Source organism: Panulirus ornatus, chromosome 36 (assembly GCF_036320965.1).
Source record: "Panulirus ornatus isolate Po-2019 chromosome 36, ASM3632096v1, whole genome shotgun sequence".
Classification (NCBI taxonomy): domain Eukaryota; kingdom Metazoa; phylum Arthropoda; class Malacostraca; order Decapoda; family Palinuridae; genus Panulirus; species Panulirus ornatus.
This window is the reverse complement of record NC_092259.1, coordinates 1,844,635-1,850,634: the sequence shown is the minus strand read 5'-3', so window position 1 is coordinate 1,850,634 and position 6,000 is coordinate 1,844,635. Positions and strand designations below refer to the sequence as shown.

Here is a 6,000-nt window from a genome sequence, read left to right as displayed (position 1 = left end):
CCCCCCCTCCATAGAGAACAGAAAAAAAAATCTTGCTTTCCAAACACTGAAAATTTGAGTTACGTACCATTAAGAGATCACACGCCATTAAATACATTAGTCTTGAAAAACAGGAGAATTTTTATGGACTGGACATTCTAACAGTGGAAAACCAATTTCTCTCGTTCGCTCTCTCTCTCCCTCTCTCGTTATGAACGTGTTCTTAGCATCATACCTTCCATAACTTGGCTCGAAATGTTGTCCTTCGAATCTGTAAGAGCTTAAGCTAAAGCTTGTTGTAAAACGTCTCTAAGCTTACTTAACAACACAAACAACCCAAATTCCAAGCTTTTTGTCATCACCTACATTCTGAAGGGAAGACAATGCGTTACTGCTCCGTGTTGTGAACGAATACACCAGAGGTGGTAACTGTGACATGTATTCCACCACATCTACCCACACGCACGCTATCGAACGAGTCTATGGGACACACGTCAGAGGGTTCGGACACGAACGGCAGGAGAGGATAGAAGAGAAATTAGCCATGATGAAAAGGACGAAGGATAGTGGACAGACAGACAGAAAAAAATGGGGCTCTTTAGGAAGAGGATAGTCTAAGAGACAGGCAGGGGATGGTATAGAATAGACACATTATCTGGGACGGGATAATGTGGGATAGATAAAGACCTGGGATGAGCAGAGAACGGTATGAAATAGATACCAAAGGAATACATAGTAATTCAATCGGCCACAGATAACTGGGACCTTTCGAAGCTATTTATGATAAAGGAAGATATCAGAAACTCACAGAATAATGTGGTACAAGAAGGCATACAGATAAATGAAAATAACCTGCAGATTGTAACCCGAATATGGAGGCGCAAATAACGAACTACATGGACTTGAAGAGAAGTATCTACCCAGTCTGTTCTTAAACGTATCGATTGTACTGCTTTCAACTACTCGAATCGCTAATTCGTTCCATACGTTAACAATCCAGTTGAAGAAAAACTACTTGTTCGTGAGGAAGGGTGTGTGTGTATATATATATATATATATATATATATATATATATATATATATATATATATATATATATATATAATATGTTATACTTAGTGGCTTTGTGTGTGTCTGTGCGCGTCTGTGACTGTGTGCCTCTGTGTCTGTGTATTAGTCGCTTTATGTGTGTGTGCGCGTCTGTGTCTGTGCGCCTGTATGTGGAAAGAGAGAGAGAGAGAGAGAGAGAGAGAGAGAGAGAGAGAGAGAGAGAGAGAGAGAGAGAGAGAGAGAGGTATGAGAAAGACAGACAGACAGATTTAGGACAGAGATGAACATCCTCTGTGACTATCCATGATTCGCAACCCCACATAGACACCGTCCGTCCCCAGCAAGGAACTATGTAGGTCAGAGCAGCCACAGCCACCAGGAAAAGGAAAATAGCTAGAAGAGGAAAAACACGAAACCATCCTTGTTATGTCCTACGGCCGGAGGGTGACGTCACAAAAGGAGGGAGAAATATGAAGACGTCAACGGGACAAGGAGGACCTCTTGTGATGAATCCTACGACATTAAGGACTTGTGGGTCCTGAGGGATGAGTGGTGGAGGGACGATTAAAGGAAGGCAACACACACACACACACACACACACACACGGTACACATATGAACATGATCTAGAGACGGGGGGGTAACGCAAGTGGAAAATTTTTCTCCCACGCAAATAGTTATCACAAATAATAATAATAATAATAATAATAATAATAATTGATCAAAATTATCACACACACGTATACAAAATTTCTGCACCTTTGATCACTATATTCATACATTGAATGCTAAAGACTATGTCCTCAACTCAAAACTACAATTCAAACACTCCAAGTGTATTTAAACCCTGACATAACAACATTTATAAAAACAGCTTCCAATCAAAGTAGTTTTTTTTGTTTTTGGTAATACAAGATGTATTGTAACTTTCAAAGCCAAGTAAAGTTTCCAGTAACGACTGAACTCCACGTAACACAGATCTTCCGAGAGAAGACGACAGAATATTACGAATATTACCCACGTATTTACTGCGTGTTGTAGTAGACTAATGAGTGGAGGGTGCGGGCGAGAAGGACTGGAAATCCCTCCTGTATTACTTTCCGAAAGAACGATTGGAGGAACGAGCCTACAGACATGCCCCCCCCCCCCTTCCCCCCTCTAAGGACCTGTCCTCTCTTCCTGACACTACCTCGCTCGCGCGGGAAACGGCGAGCACGTCTAGAATATTCATACGATAATATTTACATCAGTTGCAAATATCTTGAACCATGTCAGGTACACATGTTATCTGGCGTAAACAGTTTACCCTTATACCCTGAGAATCGAACCCCGAACCAATAATGTGTTAGGCAGGCCAAGACAACCTTAAAAGCTACGCATCCTCCTTTGCGAGCTGGCTCGGGGGCTGCCACTCAAGATGGTCCTGGGTTCGATACTCGGGGTAAAGTGGAACATAACGTCACTAGTAAACTTATTACTAAATCAAATACCCCTGTGAAAATTGAACAAATTAATCTATAACGAAATCAGAGTAATTCTGAAACATCTAGGATTAATCAGCGTAAATCAACATTGCCTTCAAGAAAGCACTGATTAATCACTAACCAGTTGACAAGAGTAATCAAGAGAGGTTATAGAGTAATTGAATTGGATGGAAAGTCGTATTTTCAAAAGCATACAAAGTGCGAGTAATTGAGCGGGGGCCCTTATTAATTATGATTACAAGCCGAAAAGGCAAGAGCGGGGCCCTTACTAATCATGATTACAAGTCGAAAAGGCAAGAGCGGGGCCCTTATTAATCATGATTATAAGTCGAAAAGGCAAGAGCGGGGCCCTTATTAATCATAAGTCGAAAAGGCAAGGCTGTTTGTGAAAGCCAATGTCGAATAATCTTCAAGAGTGTACGATTAATCTTTTTATAACCACCATATATATATATATATATATATATATATATATATATATATATATATATATATATATATATTTGTATATACCTCTATCTACCTTTAATCATCTTTGCCACGGGAAGCAATTAATCGGACCATGCCAACGCCAATTAACCGATGCTCCACTCTAAACAATTTGAACAAATTGGTGTGGTTTTCGTGGTCTGTTGATCTTCAACAAAAAAAAAATTGGTATTTGTGAATTTGATCATAGACGGTTCTACATATGCCATGTATATACTCTTTTCTCGTTTGTGGAGGCAATTAACCAGACTATATCTTTATTTACGTGTTCAATATTCCCTTTTCACTGCAGCTTACAAACACACGCTCTTCCCTCACCACTAATGGAGAACGCTTCCTAAATGAAGTCGACAGATCATGGTATATTAAGTCTCATTTCTCCTTCCGTAACTCCAGAAGTGATTTTCCCCACGTAACAGAATCTCAAGGAAATATTGCCTTACGAGAGAGAGAGAGAGAGAGAGAGAGAGAGAGAGAGAGAGAGAGAGAGAGAGAGAGAGTGAAGTGGTCCGTGGGGGCTTGGCTGTGGATGGTTCTACACTCCAGTCTCGGTACACAGACACAGGAGTGTGTGTGTACGGTACATCAGACAAGTGTGTGTGTGTGTGTGTACAAACAAGGCCATCATTCGTGTGTTCCCGACGCTACATCTCGAAGGCAAGGGAGGCAGCCAGGTATAGACAGAGTAACCTGTGTTCCAAAGCCCTTAAAAGGCCTGGGCATTGCAACATACTTATGGCTCTTTCTTCCCCTACTTCCCGTTCCATTTCAAGGTGGGGTAATACACAGGTCTGACAAGAGCACTAGGTAAAGGAGGGTCAAGGATTCGAACCGATGAATTGGTGTGTCAGTTCCTATTAATCATTATTTTCATAGGTCTTTGTTCACAGCCACTATAAAAAGTATATAAATGGACAAGATCAAGTTTAACTACGAAATTGAGAATACAATCCAGCTTAACACATACTCGAAATATATCTATTCTAAATTAGTCAAAGCGACAACTGTAAACAACTGCTCAATTTCATTCTAGAAAAAGAAAATCTTTTATTCATTATTCACTCTGAACTTGTTTACCATTTCAAATTATTTCGGATTTAAATATGTCAAGTTGTGGGTCGACTCGAGACTCGCTGTTCCCCTGGGCGATATCGGGTGTTCCACGCAGCGGCCGACTCGCTGTTCCTCTGGGCGATAACGGCTGTTCCCTGCAGCAGCCGACTCGCTGTTCCCCCTGGGCGATATCGGCTGTTCCGCGCAGCGGCCGACTCGCTGTTCCCCTGGGCGATATCGGCTGTTCCGCGCACCGGCCGACTCGCTGTTCCCCTGAGCGATATCGGCTGTTCCGCGCACCGGCCCGACTCGCTGTTCCCCTGGGCGATAACGGCTGTTCCACGCAGCGGCCGACTCGCTGTTCCCCTGGGCGATATCGGCTGTTCCGCGCACCGGCCCGACTCGCTGTTCCTTTGAGTGCGACGATACAACACTTTGAGCACGACAATACGTGAGCACCACAGGACGACCCTTGAGCACGACCTGCTACACTATACACCCTTGAGCACCAGTATACGAGACCTTAAACATAACGATACTACACTTGAGCACAAAGGGCCTGGCCCTTGGTTATAAAGGCTTGGCCTTTGACCCGACCCTTCCTCCACTGTCAAGTTCAAAGCCGGCCACCTTACCCAAGGGCCATACGGTCATGCTCAAAAGGCATCATACACATCAAATACGACCCATAAACACGGGTAAATACACAGACCAATTTGTCCCCATTTTTCATGTTCATGTATTGAACCAGCCATGTCTATCAGATACTCAAATATGCTCGACGCGACGTATGGCAAATGAAAAAGAGTAAAAAACCAGTTATACAATGTATTCTAAAAGTTTATTTTCAGTTGGGTAGATACACAATCACGCGCGCGCACGCACGCGCGCGCGTTCCGTAAAATTCACACGAATTTTTTGAAAAATGTGTATTTGATACACATTACCAAACTAAATGAAATGTTTTTCCTATCAGTCATAATGAATGAACTATAACAAGCATATGCATTTTATATTTGGTGAAGTGAACAGATATCAATATATATATATATATATATATATATATTCTTAAACTATTCGCCATTTCCCGCGTTAGCGAGGTAGCGTTAAGAACAGAGGACTGGGCCTTTTTTGGAATATCCTCACCTGGCCCCCTTCTGTTCCTTCTTTTGAAAAAAAAAAACAAAAAAACGAGAGGGGAGGATTTCCAGCCCCCTGCTCCCTCCCCTTTTAGTCGCCTTCTACGACACGCAGGGAATACGTGGGAAATATTCTTAATTCCCTATCCCCAGGGATAAAATATATATATATATATATATATATATATATATATATATATATATATATATATATATATATATATATATATATATATATGATACTGTAAGATGAATATTTTACTGTATATTAAACAGTTTCTAACCCAAAGCGCTAGCCATTTCATCTTATAATTATATTAAAAGTAGACAAGCATTTCATGTATATAGTGCATATGAACACCACCATATAACAAAAACCTCCAACAGCCAGGATCGAACCCGGGACCCCTGCATAGCAGGGAGGAACACTACAGTTTGTCTATGATCAACCCTATAATGGGAAATGAATATTCGAGTACAATGCAATCGAATACCCTTCGTCTCACGTTGGTGAGCGACGGGGGTCAATTCCACTTTTTAGGGGCGATCATAGCCTAGCGGTAGTGCTCCCGCCTGCTACGCAGGGGTCCCGGGTTCGATCCTGGCTGTTGGAGGTTTGTACGTTACATGGTATAACGCGTTCATATGCGCTACATACGTGTTGTACATTATGGTTCTGTAAAATGCTATCTGCTGGTTGTGTGAGCCTACGGGAGATGACCAGGGGAGACCCCGTTGCTCACCAACGCGACGAGACGAGAGGTATTCCATTACATAGTACTAGAATAGGCATTTCCCTTTTTTTTT

The 6,000-nt window shown here is 42.0% G+C and overlaps 1 protein-coding gene across 4 annotated transcripts in view; it reads right to left on the bottom strand.

The window, feature by feature from the left end:
- The window catches only part of LOC139760254 (uncharacterized), a 198,378-nt gene that overhangs the window by 55,802 nt on the left and 136,576 nt on the right, over nucleotides 1-6,000 (bottom strand). The window lies entirely within an intron of this gene.